The sequence below is a fragment of the Orcinus orca genome, chromosome 16, assembly GCF_937001465.1.
Source record: "Orcinus orca chromosome 16, mOrcOrc1.1, whole genome shotgun sequence".
Classification (NCBI taxonomy): Eukaryota; Metazoa; Chordata; class Mammalia; order Artiodactyla; family Delphinidae; genus Orcinus; species Orcinus orca.
The window spans coordinates 12,243,371-12,261,892 of record NC_064574.1 but is presented as its reverse complement, the minus strand read 5'-3'; the positions used below and the strand labels follow the sequence as shown (position 1 = coordinate 12,261,892).

Genomic DNA, 18,522 nt, shown 5'->3' with positions numbered 1-18,522 from the left:
GCATTCCAAGCAGAGGGAAGAGCAAGTGCAAAGGCCCTGAGGTAGGAACTTGGCTGGTGTGTTCAAGGAACAACCAAGAGGCCAGTGTGGCTGGAGCAGATAACCAAGGGGACAGTAGGAGAGATGGGGTAGGAGAACAAGTCCTCCATGCATTTCAAGCAATTTAAGTGTTTCTAAGAATATTTTCGCCTTTCCCAACAGATTTATAGCAGCAAACCCCACCATCTGAGATGTGTCTGCTGGTATTCTGGTCTAAGTCTTTGCTCTCTGGGGCCTGATCTTGCCAAATGGTCTTCCCGCTGCCTCCCAGAGCTGGGCCAGCTGTAACAGGGCCTGGGACTGGTTCATTCCTTCCTTCCTTCCCTCATGTATTCATTCATTCCACCAGCATTTACTTAGCTGGAACAGTGAGGAGCAAGATAGACACTGTCCCTGCCCATGGGGAGCTCAGAAGTCCAAAAGCGGAAGCCATGATGGAGGATCCCCAAAAAGGCTGCAAACCCGGGCTGCCTCTGAAGAGGGAGGTAACACCCACTCCAACAACAGCAACGAGTACCGAGAGCCTTTCCCTTTTCAGAGCCTTTATGGGAATCAGCCCATTCATTCTTTTTGTGTGTGTGTGGTACGCGGGCCTCTCACTGTTGCAGTCTCTCCCGTTGCGGAGCACAGGCTCCAGACGCGCAGGCTCAGCGGCCATGGCTCATGGGCCCAGCCGCTCCGCGGCAGGCGGACTCTCAACCACTGCGCCACCAGGGAAGCCCAGCTCATTCATTCTTACAGCAAATCTTACTGTCCCCATTTCACAGCTGGGAAAACCGAGGCACAGGGATATAAAGGGCAAGGTGGGCAGAACCAGGCTTTGTCCTTGGGTACTTGGTTCTAGTACCTCTCAATGCATCCCACTGGGGCTGATCATCAGGTGTGGAGAGAGGACCCTTGTTGTCCAGTTAATCCTGTTGTTAGGTGTGAAAAAAGATGGTTTTTCAGGCCCTACTGCATGGCTTGTGGGATCTTAGTTCCCTGACCAGGGATTGAACCCAGGCCTGGCATTGAAAGCTTAGTCCTAACCACTGGATCACCAGGGAGCTCCTGAAAAAAAAAATGTTTAATTGATAAATTGTTGCAAGCACAGCCTGGGAATCCACTGTTGGAGGAGTAGAGGGGAGGGATGGATGTGGGGTTATGTCAGATGGGCAGGCTGGGTGCCATCCGGGGAGCCTTCCTGGAGGAGGCAGATGCCAGGCAGCAGTGAACAAGTGGGACAGAGCTCCCGATGGTGCTGGTGGCAGTGTGGGTCAGCTGGGGTGGCCTTGAATGGCAGGTGCCCGTGTGAGTGCGTGTCTGTGATGTGGGCGCCTGGGTTGTGTGTCTGTGTGTGGTGGTGTATATTTCTGTGTATCTATGTGTGTCTACCTGTGCATCGGCAGTGTGCGTCTGATTTGGGGCTGTTTGTGCTTCTGTATTCGTAGGTGTCTGTGGGTGCGTGCAGTGTGTATGTGTGTTGTGTGTCTGGGATTTTGTGTGATTGCTTATGGGTGTCATATGTCTGTTTTTTGGGTCAGGTGTCAGGTATGTGTTGAGTGTTGTGTGTCTGCTGTGTATTTGGGGGTATGTGTGTGCATGAGTGTACAGGAGAGTCTGTGTTCCTGTGATCGTTTTATGTCTGTGACAAGTGTCTGGGTTCCTGTGGGTGCAAGGCCATGGGCAGGACCCTGCCTGCAGACACACCCCAGAGCAGCAGCAACGGCCCTGCATCACCTCAGACAGGTCGGGGTGGGGAGGGCCGAATCTGAGCCCCAGGGCAGGAGGCTGAGTCCCGCCAGCGCGAACCCGCTTCTCCCCATCACCCAAGTAGCCCCAGAGCAGCAGGAGGAGCCTCAGGCGCAGAACAAGGGTCAGGGCTCAGCTCACCTACCCTCTCCAGGCCTCGCATGGTCCCTGTGGAGTCAGAAGCCCCCATGGAAGGTGTGGAGTGGGTACAGTGGACACTCGCAGGCCTGGGAGTGGAGTACTTGAGCAACTTGGGGGCCATAGGGAGCTCTGGCCTCCTTGGACCCCAAGGCAGACCGGAGTTAGTGCACATGAGTGGTGAGGGCAACTACACACACTTAGCTTACACCAGAGCATGGGAGGAGACCGCGTGCTGTTGTGTGCACAGATGACACACATACAAAAGGGTAAGTGTGTGCTCCAGGGTAGACGTGGGCACAGACAGACGAGAGTATATAGGGACAAATGTGTGTGTAGTGACAGACACACATGCACACATAGACACATAAGTGCACAGGCAGGTACTTAAATGAGCGAAGAGTGGGACAGTAGGGCTTGGCAGGGACTGTGGTGGGCAGGATTCACTGTTGTGCAGAAAAGTCGGCCCATTGCCATGGGAAATGGGAAGTCTGGATTTTGATGGAAATCTGGGGCAAGGAATTGAAGTTGTTTCAAACCCTGTGGGAGCCGAAATGACTCCTCTGTCCCGCTGTGGGTCTGGCTGGGTCTGACGGCCCTCAGTTATGGTCTCTGCCTCTTGGCTGAGATGGGGAGCTTGCTATGTGCCCTAGAAAAGTCCCAGGCCTCTCTGTGTTCAGTTCCTTGTGGCCAGGCCTAGGGGAGGACCCATGTGGTAGAGGGCTGGGACTGCCTGGGGGAGAGCCAGACCAGGACGGGGAGGCACTGTCCTGCCTGCAAAAGTCATTTCTCACCACCACCTCCACCCCACCCGTCTCCTGGCATCTGTCAGGACCTTGATGGATAAAACATCCTGCCAGTGCTTAGGCCCTCGCCTCCATCCTGAGACAGGCGCCAGCTCTGGACGAGTGGCTCTGGGCACCCACGGGTGGCAGGGCCGGTGTCAGAGTTGGCCTACAGAATCCCAGAGCGAGGCAGCTCTCAGCAGGCCAGGGTCATTACGGAAGGCTTCCTGGAGGAGGCGGTGGGGCTGGAAGCTGCTGACCTGGGAGTCAGACACCTGGGCTCAGACTAGACCCCTACCAGGTCAGTGAATATGTCATCTTGGTCACATCTGTGTTCTCAGCTCCCAGACCAGAGCCTGGTACATAGTAGGCACTCAATAAATTTCTGTAAAATGAAAGAACAGAAAACAATAGCTTGGGACTTCCCTGGCAGTCCAGTGGTTAAGGGTCTGCACTTCCAATGCAGGGGGTGCGGGTTCGATCCCTGGTCAGGGAAATAAGATCCTGCATGCTGCGCGGCGTGGCCAAAAGATTCAAAAAAAAAAAAAGAGAAAACAATAGTTGTAGAGAACATTTTCCTTATGTAAGAACTGTGAACAACCCTGTGAGGTATGTGCTATTATAATCTCCCGTTTTATATATGAGGAATCAGGCATAGAGCAGTTAAGTCATTTGCCAAAGGTCACCCAGCTGCCAAGTGACAACTCGGGGTTCAAACCAGGCATTTCTGCAAAGCATGGTGCACATCACTCTTGAAGGGTTCAATGTCTATCTCTCCCATGGGGCTGTGAAGGCCACAAACGTGAAGCTTGTCTGATCCCTGCTCGTTTATTTTGGCCTGGCACATAGTAGGAGCTCAATAATTATTTGTGGAATAAGTTACAAAAGCCCTGTCTCTTTGAGTCCTCAGACAAATCACTTCTCTCTGAGCCCCAGTTTCCTCGTCTGTGTGATGGGGCAGTTTGGATGCTGGGAATCTGGGTTCTCCCAGGCCCCTGTCTCGGTGGGCAGTGACTGGCCCTGGAGCCTCTCCAACCCTGGATCTCAGGGGTGACCACTCTGATGGTCCCAGACCTGGCAACTCACCCCAGTAGGCAGGTGGAGGAGCTGGTTCTCTGGGCCTGAGCCAGGGCTAAGAACCTGCCAGCTCAAAGCAGGACAGGGCCTGAGCTCACAGGTCCAGCTGCCTAGCAGGTTTGAGCTTCCACTGGGTTAAGCAATGCCCCACCGCACCCCCAAGGAAGGAGATCAGAGCCCTGTTAAATGGAGCACCTGCTGAGTGCCGAGCCCATCCTCTGAAACCTGGCCACTGGCCTGGGGAAGTGGGGAGCAGGGCTGTGACCATTTTACAGATGGGGAAACTGAGCTTCCCAGAGGGCCATCAAGTCACCCAAGATCCCAGAACCCAGAACCTCCTGCTCCACGTTCTTTCCTCTGCCTGACCCTTCTTTTTTTTTTTTTTTAATTTAATTTAATTTTGGCTGCGTTGGTGTGTGGGCTTTCTCTAGTTGTGGCGAGCGGGGGCTACTCTTTGTTGTGGTGTGTGGGCTTCTCATTGCGGTGGCTTCTCTTGTTGCGGAGCATGGGCCCTAGAGCGCGTGGGCTTCAGTAGCTGTGGCTCGCGGACTCTAGGGCGCAGGCTCAGTAGTGTGGCGCACGGGCTTAGTTGCTCCCCAGCATGTGGGATCTTCCTGGACCAGGGATCGAACCCCTGTCCCCTGCATTGGCAGGTGGATTCTTAACCACTGCGCCACGAGGGAAGCCCCCTGAGCCTTCTTAAGTCAGGGAGGGAGAGGTACAAGAAGGGTCCCCTCAGAGCAAGAGGGGGTCTGATGACCCCACAGTCATCAGGAATGGCAGGCCGCACCCTCTTTAAAGGGCCGGGGTCTTTTTGTAACCACAGGAGCAGCTCAACCTAATTTTCAGATGAGAAAACTGAGGCCCATCTTGTTCTGGGTAGTGAGTGCCGCTTCTCCCCTCGTCCATCTCCCAGGCCCTGAATGACCCCCCATCTCTCAGACATCCCCCCTCCTGGTTCCCTCCCCCTCACTCTGGCTCGCTGTGCCTCAAACACACCAGTTGTTCCCTCACCTAAGTGCCCTGGCGTCCAGGGGTCCAGCTGCCTGGGACCCACCTTCTCCTCTTCACTTGGCCGCTCCTCCTTTTCTAGGTTTCAGCCCAAAACTCTCCTCTTCAGAGCGCCCTGCATTCGACCTCACTCTAAAGTCCCTTCCATTTGTCACTCTTATCACGTCTGAATCATCAGTTGGTTTCTTCCCTTGCTTGTTAAGTCTCTGTCTTCCCACTGGAAGGTCAGCCCCTGAGGGCCGTCCAGTCTGTCTCATTCTGCTCTATCCCCAGACCCAGCCCCGTGCCTGACAAATCCGTATCTGCTGAATGTTTTTCAATGAATTTGGACCTGGCTAAATGCCTGATGCATAGTAGGTTTTCAGCCAAATTTTCAGCCAAACTGAAAGCAAGTATAGTTTTCAGCTATAGTGACAATGATGGATCAAGGAGGGACAAGTTAGAAGAACAGGAAAAACTCACACAGTGGGGTTCTGGTCTTCCTTGCTGTGTGACCTTGGGCAAGTGCCTTGCCCTCTCTGAGTCTGGGCCTCCATTGTCCCAGCTGGAATAAGGGATGATCACAGACTGTCTCCAGGGTTCCTGGGAAGCCTAGCAAACTCTGTGAAAACCGGAACCAGCCTGCCTTCAGCAGGTGCCCACACGCTCCCCACCCCTGTGTCCTGCGGTTCCCCAGCTGGCCAGGGTGAGCGGGGAGGCGGCCTGCCAGAGTGTGTGTGCAGAAGGATGGAAAACTCCCACTTGCTGCTCTCTCCTTAGGCCAGGGCAGGGATCCACCTGCCCAAGGTCACAGAGCGCAGGCGGGGAGCTGAGGGGCTGGGGATCGGGCGTCCTGGGATCTCTGAGAACAAACCATCCATTGTAGCCTTGTGGTTGTTGGGGGGCTTGAAGGGCCTGAATGAGGGTGAGGAGGCAGGGGCAGGTGTGGGAGCAGGTGTCCACTGTCATCTCTCGGCATCACTCCAGGTGGGCAGGGAGTGTCCTCGTGCCCACCCCAGAACCAGCCTGGCTGGTCGGACATCTGTCCTCTGATGCTTTTGTCAGGAGCCGTCACAGACGTGAGCCAGGCCCAGGGTGAGGTGGGTAGAGGGGGATGGGAGGATGGGGAGGTAGAATGTGGGAGAGGCCTGAGGGGTGCTGGGGGAGAGGGACCCTGCATAGAATCCCAGCCCTGCTCCTCAGGCTGGGGACACTGGGCAAGTCATGTCACTTCTCTGAGCCTCTGTTTCCTCATCTGTAAAGCGGGGCTAAAACTCCCCTCTGTGTGCAGCGTCTGTGCCAGTGAATCTTCCAGGCACATGTGAGGGGCAGGAGATGGGAGGCTCTGAGAAGTGCTTTGGGGCCTCAGGCTGCCCACAGCTCAGCCCCCTAAAAGAGTTTATCATTCTTTCACCCAAGAAAAGTTTACTGGGCACCTACTGTGTGCCAGAACTATGCTGGGTGCTGGGGACACAGGAGTGAGTGGGACAGATGAGGTCCCTGTCCTGGGGGGAGAAGGCAGAAAAGCTGTAGGCAAAAGAACGAGCAAGAAAATTTCCAGGGAATTCCCTGGCCGTCCAGTAGTTAGGACTCCACGCTTCCAGTGCAGGGGCTATGGGTTCGATCCCTGGTCGGGGAACTGAGATCATGCAAGCCGCACAGCGTGGCCCAAAAAAAAAAAAAAAAAAAAACCCAAACAAAAAACTCCAGACAGTGATATAGGCAATGAAGAATTAAATGGAGGCTGTGTTAGAGGGTGATGGGGTGGGAGCTGCTTTAGACAGGGGTAAGGGAGGCCCCTCTGAGGCGGTGACAGGGAGGGGCGACCTGGAGGAGGGGCAGCACGGGAAGAGCGGGCTCCAGGCAGCCGGTACCACTGCAAGGGCAAAGGCCTTGGGGTGGGACTGAGAGCTCATTTTGCGTTTGCAGAGGAACTGCCAGGAGGCCCCTCCGTGAGGGGATCCGTCCTGAGGGGACCCTCCTGCCCTGTTCCCAGGGGCTGAGGCCAAGGGGCAGGGCAAGGGCCAGGCTGGAGGAAATGGGGCCCAGACCCCGGCTGGCAGGCTCTCCTGGGACTCCTAATATCCCGAGTGCTGGTGACAAGACCCAGTCCCAGGTGGCAGGGGGTGGGGGCCCGGGCCTCCATAAACAGCCACGGCTCGTAAAGCTGATCAAAGCGGCGGGCCTGTCCTAGCCCTGGCCACTTCCTGCACGGCCCAGAGCAGCCCAGCTCGTGGGAAGCAGCCTCTCAGACTTGCTTTGGGGTCTCTGTGTGGCTAAGGGCAGTCTCTGAGCTTGTCCAGGCCTCAGTTTCCCCACTTACCTCACAAGGAGGGGCTGAGTGGAATCTCTGCACAGCCTGTCTCATTCTACATCTCTGACAAGAGCTCAGCTTCTGGGACCGCAGATCTGGGAGTCTGAGTCCCAATCCTGCCACTGCGTGACCTCAGGCAGTGACGCCGCCCCCACTCTGTCCTCAGCTTTCAGCTGGGGTTCGTGATAATATCTGCTTCAACATCCTAGAGCATGGAGTTTATTGATGTAATTTGTACTGATAGTTTCTTGCTTATCTAATGGTAAGGGAATGATCCTCAGGCATCCTAGTGGAGGAGCCGTGTCCCAGGCAGCAGGTTTGACAGAGGTTTGTGGAGCAGAGGGTGAGGGTCTGCGCCCCTCAACTGCTCCTTATGGGCAGGTCTGGGCAAGGGGTGGCCCCAGAGGTGAGGATTTCCAGCTTGTCTGGGCCACAGCCCAAGGCCCTGGGCAGCACTTCCCAGGCCTCGTGGCCTCCTGGGGCCTGGCCTGGCTTTGGAATCCCGGGGTTCTCACCAGTTCTCTCTGAGGCTCTGTTTCCTCAGCTGCCAAAGAGGGATGAAAATCCACCTGAGGAAGATTTGAGGTTGAAAACAGACCCAGGATTCTACCATGTCTCCCCACCTCCTCTGCTGCCCTTCTGGTTCAGCCCCATCCTCTTATTGCAGCGACCTCCTCCGGGGCTCCCTGCATCCCCCCCTCATCCCCCTGCATCCCCTCATCATCCCCCTGCATCCCCCCTCATCCCCCTCCCGCATCCCCCCATCATCCCCCTGCATCCCCCCTTATCCCCCCTTGCATCCTCCCTCATCCCACTGCATTCCTCTTCATCCCCCTGCATCCCTCCTTCCCCCTGCATTCCCCCCTCATCCCCCTGCATCCCGCCATCTCCTGGCACCCCCCTTCATTCCCCTGCATACCCCTCCTTATCCACCTATAGTACACTTTCTGCTGGGGAACCTGGGTCAGACCACATCCTTCCCCTGCTCAGAACACTCCAGGGCTCCCACCCCACACAGAAAGCCCCCCGCCCCCACACACACAGCCCACAGGCCCAGCGTGGCCTCCCCTCACCCTCTCCACCCCTCCTCGTCGTCATCCAGCCTCACCACGTAAAACTACTAAAGCCCGTGTTCAGACTGCATTTCCCTGCCCTTATCAGCTTCTAACACACTATATAAAATACCAATTTATGTTGTCTGTCTGCCCCGTGAGCATGGCAGCTACATGAAGACAGGTTTTTTTAGGTTTTTTTTTTTTTTCTGTTTTGTTCCCAGCTATATCCCCAGTTCCTAAAAAAACGGTTAATAAGTGTTTGTGGAATGCAGGAATGCATCCTTGTCCAGCTCTGGGAGGCAGGCACTATTGTATTTTGATTTTATGAAGGAGGAAAGTGAAGTTGAGCAAGGCAGGAAGTTGGTGAGTTGCCCAAGATCTCAGACAGCTGGAGTCAGGGCGATAATAATAATAACAGTAAATAATAATAATACAGCTAAGACATATTGGGCTCCTACTATGTGTCAGGCACTGGGATGTTGGAATAGAAGTGGAAGAAAAGAGCCAGACACACGGTAAGTGCTTTACATGGGATAACTCTTGGAATCCTCAGTGGGACTCTGTAGTAGGGACTATTAAACCCATTTTACAGATGAGGAAACTGAGGCTCAGGGGGATTAAGTAACAGATCTCTAACAATAATAGCTACCATAGCCCCAGTTTACTAAGCTATGCTCTGGGCACGCTTCATATCTGGTATCTCTCATCTTTACACCTTCTACTGTACTTTACAACAAAGAAGCCAGTTTCTGAGAAGTGCTGTAATTTGGCACTGGTTGTAAGATGGTATGAGAGAGCTTGAGCCCGTTTCCCAGGTTCTTCTGCCCCAGGACATACCTGGCACTGGAAGGTGGAGAGGCCCAAATACAGAAGCCCACTGCACATCTGGTGCCTCAGAGCCAGAGGACCTCTCTGGTGCCTTAGTTTCCCTAAGTCTCTTCAGGGTCTGGGGCTCAAGCTGCCCCCCAGCATGGAACTGGCAGGGGTCTTCATTCCTGTTCATAGTTGGGACTCCTGCTTTGTCTAGGGAGGGTCTGAAGAAGTGGTGGCAACTCTACTGTGTGACCTAGGGTAAGTTGCTGTGCCTCTCTGAGCTGCCAGCCTCAACTGACTCCATGGGGTCATGGTTTGCTGAGAAGGAGGCTCTGGGAACTACCCATCCAAGGCCTGGCAGCTCGGAGCGCCTGCTTCCTGCCTGGGAGGACCAGGAGGCGCAACAAAGCCGCCTTCACCCCTGCCGCCTATTAGAGCCCTGCAAGTCCCCAAGAAGCGGGGTCCAGCCCTATCCCCCATCCATCCTCCACTATTCTGGCTACCTTTTCTCACTGGGAAAGAGCAATAAATAATCAGGAGGCCGCATTCTCCAGGCTTCCCAAAGCCGGCATCTGCACCTCTTCTGAATCTGTCTCATTCCACCTTCCCCTGTGGCCTGAAACCGCCCCCTCCCCCCTGCCCCCCCTTCCTGGCATCCAATCCCTGTGATTCAGCCCGTGCCCTGGCTCTGCCTCTTCTACACATTGGGAAAGTGAGGTGCAGAGAGGTACCTGGTGTGGTCCTGAGTCCAGGGAAGCTCCTCGTCTTTCCCAGAGGGCCATAGGGATCTTTCCAAAGGCCTCCCCTGTCACACCCTTGCCTGGGGTGATAATGGCTCCGTGGGTGGAGCACACTCTGTGTGTACCGTCCCCTACTTTACAGAAGAGGGAGCTGGGCTTCAGAAGGGCACAGACACCTGCCTGAGGTCATACAGCCGGGAGGTGGCAGAGTTCTGTGACTACAGAGCGGGAGACTGAGGCCCTGAGAGGGGAAGGACCTTGTCCAAGGTCACGCAGGCCCTGTTAGGGTCTAGATCCCCAGTGAGGCTGGGCCAGAGCTGGAAGCACTGGATCGCAGGCAAAGCTTTCCCACGGTCCTGGGGTGTGGGTGGGGGGACTGCCTGGCATTTCCTGTTTGGGCAGGACCTGAGTGGGGTGATGCGGGGAGACTTCCCGTGGCCCCTCCCCGTTCTCAGGAAATAATCCGGACCCAGGGGCCAGGCCCCCGCCTTCCCCAGGATGCAGTGAGGGGCAGAGGCTGGGAGCTGGTGTCCTGGGTTCCAGGCCTGCTCTCCCTTACTGCCTGTGTATCCTTGTTCCTGTCCCTCCACCCCATCCCAAATTCTCTGCATCCTTGGGGGGGTCCTCATTCTTAGCATCCAATGAACAGACTCACGAAAGTCCCAGGCCCTCGGGAGTCCCAAGGCCGTGACCCTGCAGAATCACTTCCCCCTCTGAGCCTCAGTTTCCTCCTCCGTCAAATGGAGTCATTGTGGGGGTGGAATCAGAAGCGCTAGCTCAGCACGTTGGAACTCCACGTCCTGGAGGGAGGGAGTCATCCAGGTTTCGACACTGACCTGGCATGCGGGTTCCCAGATGGAGAATTGAAGTCGTAGAGGTCAGGGGACACACGTGAGGACACAGCCAGCTGAGACCTCTCCACTGCCATTTCCTGGGAGGCAGCTATGCAGTGCCAGGAAGGCACTCCATAGTGTTGGATACCCCAAGTTCAAACTTCAGGCCTGCCATTGTCTGGCTGTGTGGCTTCAGGCAGGTCACTCTACCTCTCTGAGGCTTAGTTTTTTTCTTCTGCAGAATGGGAGAAAACTAACCTGATGGCAGGACTTAATGAGCTAATTAAGCATGTAAACCACCCATGGCAGAGCCTTGCACCCAGTAGGCCTTCAATTCATGGTAAGTCTTCTTCCCTGGGAGGAGGCTGGGCGAGGTCATCTTGGCTGCATTCAGTTGGGGAAGGGTCAAGAGTCCCAGCTGGGGTTGCTGGAATAGTGAGGAGCGGTCGCTGCCCCACAGCTCTAGGTAAGCAGGACCCGGCTCCTCTGCATCTCGGCCCCCCTTGGTGCTGCCTCTGCTCTCCGGACCTGACCTGGCAGGCCTTGCCTGCCTCACCCCCCTACGCTTGCTCACTAGTGCTCTTCTCCAACCACACCGGCCCCTTTTCGGCTCCTCCATCCTCCAACTCATTGCAGCCTCACAGTTTTTGCACCTTCAGATCTCTCTCCCTGGATCTCCTTTCCCCAGTGTTTTTCCTTCTTTAACAGAAATTTTATTTTTACATTCTATCATTAGATTCTAAAACAGGACCTTGAATCTTTTAGGCATTTAATAAATATTTGGCCCATGAATAAATGAATAGATTTTGATTTTTGATCTAATATGAGTCTTTGTTTTCTAATAGACCATTCAACCCATTTACATTTATTGTTTACAGGGATATATTTGATCTGTGTCATCCTGTATTTTGTTTTCTGTTGACTGAATGATTGAATGAATGAATAAATGAATGAACGAAGCAGAGTAAATTCTAGGTTGCTGGGGTGGGCTAGAATCGGGGTTCTCCAAACTGCCCTGGGCCATCCAGGGTAGGAAGAACATGGAACTGACCCTGGGTCCCTCACTCTTGCAATTATTTATTCCACTGCCCTTAGCCCTCAGACAAGGGCTTATCGTCTGTCTCTCCCAGGTGGCCCCCATCCCTTCCCTCCTACCCCCACCTCCCCTCAGGAAGTGCCGGGTTTATGATTCTGGGTTCTGAAGCCAGATCTGCATGCTCATCCCAGATCCCCCATTAACAGGAGGCATGGTCTTGACTTACCTCCCGAGTCTTCATTCCCACACTTGTAAAATAGGGGTCACGGTATTAGCTTCCGACAGTGATGATCGTTGGGGGGATTAAATGAAAGAACTTGGGTCAAAGGGCTTAGCACTGTGCCTGGCTTGGAGTAAGAGCTCAGTAAGCATTAGATTTTATTATTTTGTTGTTGTACCTCAGTTTCCTTCCATTGTAAATGAGGCTGCTTGTCATTTCCTTCTAAGTACCTCAGGATCCTGCCTCAAAGTCTGGAGTTGGAGAGCTGTTCAGTCTACACTCTCTTCTCCGTCTCCCCAAGCCCGCAGACACGATCATCTTCCAGGACTCGAGGGGGTCCACGGAGGCCTGACCCACCACCAGGAACTGGGGAGAGGAAACAAAAGCTGTAATGTGAAGTTCATTCCTTCCCCCTGGCCACACCAGCATTACCCCATCGCGCAGATGAGGAATCTGAGACTCACTGGCTCATTTAATCCACAGACGCACCCTGAGCACCTACTGTGTGCAGGCTGTGCTGGGCCCTCTCCCACAGGGCTCACAGCTTAGCGGGGAAGACTGGGAGAAAACAACTCACCCTGTACGATTTAGATCAAGTGCCTTGCCCAGCGCATAAAGGGCTCCCAGAGAACCTACCAGCATCCCCGCTTGTGGGGGTGGGCGGGCGACTGTTCCCTTTCCACAAAAGGAGAAAGCCAGGCCAGAGCGGGGCATCCCGTGCAAAGCCTCCAGCTTCCTAGGGGTGTGGTGTGGCAGCCTTCCTGCCTTTGCATGGCTGGTGCCTCTGCCGGGAAGGGAAGATTCTTCGCGGTCGCCACGGATCCGGCTCTGTGTTCAGGGCGTCACTTCCTCAGAGACCCTTCCGGGATGGGAGGGCAGGGTCAGCGCCCCAGGGTTTCCTCTTGTATAACGTGTGTCCCACTCACTCCCGCGGCTGTCCTCGCTGAGCCTCCCGAGGACATGCAAACTTTGTGTTGCCCAATGAACCACTGCAGGGTCACACCTCCACCAGGAGACACTCCCACCCCCCCAGAGGTCCAGCCACTTGCTACAGGTGCCCATGGCACCCAGAGCCTCATCCCCCTGCGCCTTCTCCAGCTGCAGTTCTGCACTTTGTTTGCAGGATGACTGCGTTGGTGACTAGCATCCTCTCTATATTTTTAAAATTGTTTTCTTTTTTTTGGTCACACTGCGCAGCATGTGGGATTTTAGTTCCCCAACCAGGGATCGAACCCGCGCCCCCTGCCTTGGAAGTGCGGAGTCTTAACCACTGGACCGCCAGGGAAGTCCCAGCATCCTCTTTAGAACATGAGCTCCTCAAGGACAGAGTTCTCTGCCTATTCCATTCACCATTGTGTCTCCCAGTGCCTAGTACAGAGCCTGGCACATAGTAGGTGCTCAATAACTATCTGTGGAAAGAAGGCAGGAAGGAAGGAAAGAAGAAAGGGAGGGAGGGGTTGCAATTCATTTATCCAGTTTTGCATTTGTTTGTTCAGCAAGTACTTATTGAGTGCCAGCTGTACGCTGGTTCTGGGGAGAGAGTGGTGACAGCACAGACAGGTGTCCTGCCCTCAAGGCGCTCGCTGACTTTCTGGTCACTGTCAGCAATTGTGATATCAGCTGGTGAAGACTCTGAGGAAAGGTGGAGCCAGGAGAGGGGCTGCTGGGAGGAGGGGTCAACCGAACTGGCAGAGGCAGGGGTAGGCTTGGGGCTCCCCCCACCCCGCCCCTGCTGGCAGATGCTGGGGCTGTCGTAACTGCGGGCAGCTCGGGTTGCCAAACGCCACCACAGCTGCGTCACTGAGAGCCTGGAGGGCCCAGAGGCTGAAGGGGGCCGGGAGGGGCCCCCTCACCCAGGCTGGTTTCAGCCCCGAGTCAGACAGAGCTGGGTCAAAGGTCAGCCCTGTGTCCACTGTTAGTCACTCTACGTAATGTGGCTGGTGGCTATGTGCTGTTGCGGAGTGCTTGCAAAAAAAGTCCAGAAATGATGCATAAGCAGCCACATTCCCACCTCCAAGAGAGAAATGAAACATGCAGAGACCGTGGGAGACCCCACCCTCCCTCCAAAGGTGGCTTCATCCTGAATTTGACATCTGTGACCCTGTGTGTGACTTCACAATGTTACCTTCCTGGGCCTACCTCTGTGTGTCCCTGGGCAAGTCACTTAACCTCTCTGGGCCTTGGTTTCCTCACATGTAAGATGGGAATGCTAACAGTCCCTCCCTCGGAGGATTGGTGAGAATAAACAAGCCATCTGCGTAAAGTGCTCAGATGAGGGCCTGGCACACAGTAAGCGCCACGTAAGTGCTATGATCATTATTGTCATTGAACACCCAGAAGAGGGGACAGAGAGCCGTCACTTGTGTCAAGGTCACTTCGGGTGGTGCCAGGGTTCACATCAGCGGCTGGCTCTGGAGTGGTGTTGCTCAGGTGCCCAGGCACTAATTCTGGTTCATTCTGTCCCACTTCCTGTTGGGTTTGCCTTTCCCACCAGCTTTAAGAAACCAGAGCCTGTGCCTGGCTTGTTCTCTGCTGTCACCCTGCAGAGGGTGACAGCCCAGGGTCTGGAGACTGAAGGATGGGTTTGTGGAGCGAATGAAGGGGGCTGTCTCCTCATCTGTATGATGCGTCTTGCAGGCCCAAGGAACGAGAAAGTGCCTGAGTAGTGTAGGTGCTTTATAAACCCTTCTTTATTTCCTCCTCTCCCAGCTGTACTCCCCTCCCCCTCCCCTCAGGGATAGGCCTGGACCCCACGCACTTCAGGACAGGCATTCTGCTGACAGATTGCTCCCCACTGACTCATTCATTCATTCATACCTTCACACTTCCAACAAATTGTTTGAGCACCTACTGTGCTCCAGTCTCTGCTCTAGGCTCTGGGGATCCTGAAACGAATAAAACATGTAAAAATCTCTGTCTTCCTGGAGCTGATATTTCGTCAGGAGAGACAGCCATCAGACAACAGTGTGATTCAAGCTAAGATTCACAGGGGCCCGGGCAGCAGGGATCAGGGGAGGCCCTGCCTACCTCAGTCTGGGGGTTTGGGGAAGGCTGTGAGCTCAGACCAGAAGGCTGAGGAGAAAGTTAGCCAGATGAAGGGTGAGGAGGGCGTTCCAGGGGCAGGGACCGGCCTGTGCGAAAGCCTGTGGGTGAGTGGGCATGGCACTTTGGGGACCTACTTGTGGCTTGGCCTGGATGGAGGGGAGGGAAAAGGAGGGTGACTGGAGTTGAGCTGGAAGAGGCCTGACTCGATTTAGGTTTTGCAAGGTTTGCTCCAGCTGCAGCATGGAGCTGGGACCGGAGGGGTGAGGCTGGAGGTGGGAAGACTGGAAGGGAGCCTGGAGTCCTGTCCACCCATCAGAGGAGAACAGGAGGGCAGGCTTCATGCAGACCAAGGAACCCTGGATGTGCCGGGCGGGGCCTGCGTTTCCCTGGAAACAGGCCCAGGATGTGGCAGCTGAGGCTTCCTCCCTTCTTCCAGGGATCTGGATCAGGCGTCGGCATCACCTCCGTCCACCACAGAAGACAGTTGGGCAGTGGCCCTCTGCCCTTGCACCGCTCACCCCTGTGACTGGCCAGGCCCTTCTGAGAATGGACCTCCCCCCGGTTTCATGTGGCACGACCTCACACGAGGGTGTTCACGCACATTTACCACCAGCCCAAGATGGAAACAACCCAACGGTACATCACCCAAGGCCTCGTCAAAACCGCCTGATCCTCCAGACGGCGAACTATTTGGAGCCTCGGGAGAGGCTGGATGGTGAAGAGTTTCGGAGCACAGACCTGGGAGCCCGACTGCTTGGGCCTGAATCCCAGCTCTGCCAGTCACTGCTGTGTGTCACTGGGCAGCTTCCTGGCCGTGCTGTGCCTCAGTTTCCCCATCTACAAAATGGGGATGACGAGAGTGATAGAACTTCCCAACAGGAGCATTTCACTCTTATGATTCATTCATTAATCCATGTAAAGCACCTGGAACTGTGCCCAGCACATAATAAGTCCTCTAGAAACCTTTGCTGCCATTATTTTTTTTCTCTTTAATTTTTCTTTATTTTTTGGCTGTGTTGGGTCTTCGTTGCTGCATGTAGGCTTTCTCTAGTTGTGGCGAGCAGGGGCTACTCTTCCTTGCCATGCGTGGGCTTCGCATTGCGGTGGCTTCTCTTGTTGCAGAGCACGGGCTCCAGGCGCACGGGTTTCAGTAGTTGTGGCTCGCGGGCTCTAGAGCACAGGCTCAGTAGTTGTGGCGCATAGGCTTAGTTGCTCCGCGGCATGTGGGATCTTCCCGGACCAGGGCTCGAACCCATGTCCCCTGCACTGGCAGCCTGATTCTTAACCACTGCGCCACCATGGAAGCCCTGCTGCCATTATTAATCAGCAATCATATTAACATTATGATTATTAGCAGCAGTAGTGGTAGAAATATTGGATTAATCCAAGGGAGAAGTGGCAGGACAGAACGTAAAGTGGGCAGCCGGTTGCAGAAAAAGGCAAGAATAACTAGATAGATGTGTGTGTAGACGCTCACACCACCTCAGAATGAGCTCCTAGACACTGAAAACATTCGATTTGTCTGGTTGGGGAGTGGGGACCTGAGGGGAGGAGGGGAGGGACACTGACTTTTCACTCTATGCATTTTACACCCTCTGTGCTCTTTGAGCTGTGTGTGTGTTTCCTCTGTGCACTTGTATATATATTCAAAACCAAACATGCCAGAAAGCAATTCTGTGCGAGGTTTCCTCCAGGAAGGCCCCAGCTCTCCCCCCTCCCCCCTGCCCACCCTCTCCATCCACCCCCGCATCCTGGCCTGTGTGTGGCCCAGCCTCCCCGCTGCTGGTTTTCAGAGCTCTAGGCCCTGGAGCAGGTCCGAGCTGGAGTGCCCTGCAAGAAAGGGGGCTCCTCGGAGACCCCCAGAGCGGCCTTGGCTCCGGGTGGTGCAGGGTGTGGGGTTGGGGGGGGCTCCCGACCCACTGACTGGAACTCCGAATACTCCCCAGCCTGGGCCGCTAATCGCTTCCAGATTGGCGGGGTCAGGGCCAGGGCCGCCGCCGCCTGGCTCCATAAACAGCCCGTCGCTCCAGATGGCGGCTGGCTCCAGCCTGGCGAGCAGGTTCACGGGGGACTGGGGGGTGGCAGCAGGTGGAGGACCCCCAGCCTGCCTGGTTGGGGCAGGGAGGCCCCCGCCAGCCGGCCCTGGCTGCCGCTCATCCCTCTGCCCTGAGTCAGGATGCTGGGCCAGAAGGGGCTGTAGCAGTTGAACCCATTGCTCGGAGGAGAGAAACCGAGGCCCAGAAAGGGCAAGGGACGGTTCCAGGTTGGTGGTTGACAGAGGTGTGAGGCAGGGGCTCCTGAGGGTTGACCCTGGGTTTGCTTGTGTCTGTGAATCCAGCACACAGTTGGGGGCGCAGTAAAGACCCAAGGAAGGAAGGGAGGAAGGAGAGCAGGAGGGAGGGAGGCATTATGGCCTCTTGGGTTCAAATCCTACTCTGGCTTTTAGTCCCTGAGGGAATAAGTTAGTTTTGCTTTCCGGGCCTCAGTTTCTTCATCTGTGAAATGAGGATGGCTAGAGCACAGACCTTGCCGATTGCTGGAAGAGTGACCTGGCTCTCGTGAACTTCCGGGCAGTGCGGGCTGTGTACGTTGCAGGGGCTCAGTTCTGTCTTTCTCTCTCCCTGAGCCTCCTTTGATTCCTGCTTCTCCTCCCCCGCCCCACCCCCACCCCCGGGAGCACGATGGCCTCCTCTGGGAAGCCACCCTGGCTTCCACTCAGACCTCTTCCTTTGTGCCAGGCTTTGTGCCCTTCCCGTGGCCTCACTCACAGAGCCTCCCCAGCGCCACGCCATGACTGGTACCTGTGCTATCGCCCCTCTGGCAGATGAGGGCACGGAGGGTCAGGAGGTACCTGTGTTGTTGCTCCTGCCCCGTCATGGAGGCAACAGGACGTGGTGAGGGCCTTGCCGCCAGGAGGATGCAGAGCTCGGTGTGACTGGAGAGGATTCACCTGGTCTGAAGTCAGGTAATGTGGCTGCTTCCTGCCCCCACTCACCAACCTCTTGGCACATGAGGTGAGGACCCCGGCCTGCTGCCCCCAGGCAGATAATGGGTTGTGATCCCTAGGGAAAGGAGTGTGGAGCCCTGGCCTGGAGCCCAGGCTGGCCCTGGATGTCCCTTGGGTGGCTGGGCCGGAGCCTCGTCAGCTGAGCAGGGATGCAGCTCCTTGAGTGAGGGCTGAATCCCCCATTTTCACCATCTTAACCCTCGTACCCAGCACAGAACACCCTGAGTTCAGCTTTGTTGAATGAGTGACTGAGAAGTCATAGTATCAGGCATTTACAATCCAGGAACTCTTCTGAGCAACTGACTGAGGGTAACTTCCTTTTTATAAAATTTAATTTAATTTTTTGGCCGTGCCATGCAGCATGCAGGATCTTAGTTCCCTGACCAGGGATCGAACCTGGGCCCCCTGCAATGGAAGCGCAGAGTCCTAACCACTGGACCACTAGGGAATTCCCAGGGTAACTTCTTTAATATTCCCATAACCTGCTGAGGGAGGGACTATTATAATTTCCATTTTACAGAGGACAAAACAGAGGCTCAGAGAGGTTGAGTGCCTTGCCCAAGGTCACACAGCTGGAGGTGGGATTTGAACCCAGGTCTTCTAGCTCCAGTGCACACACTCTCAGCCACCTGCTTCCCCTCCCAGGGCAGCAGTGAACCTGAAATGAGCTCAGTGCCCCGCACATAGTAGGTGCTTTCC

The 18,522-nt window shown here is 55.2% G+C and overlaps 1 long non-coding RNA gene and 1 other non-coding gene across 2 annotated transcripts; both read right to left on the bottom strand.

Annotated features, from left to right (window-relative positions):
- Nucleotides 1-6,689: 6,689 nt before the first annotated feature.
- LOC125961349 (uncharacterized) lies at nucleotides 6,690-13,158 on the bottom strand. Its single transcript, XR_007471942.1, has 3 exons — nucleotides 12,408-13,158; nucleotides 9,674-12,137; nucleotides 6,690-7,643 (listed from the first exon to the last, which is right to left on the bottom strand). It is a non-coding gene; the product is annotated as an uncharacterized LOC125961349 (long non-coding RNA).
- A 5,040-nt stretch (nucleotides 13,159-18,198) lies between these two features.
- Nucleotides 18,199-18,271, bottom strand: TRNAG-UCC (transfer RNA glycine (anticodon UCC)). Its single transcript has one exon. It is a non-coding gene; the product is annotated as a tRNA-Gly (tRNA).
- Nucleotides 18,272-18,522: the final 251 nt, after the last annotated feature.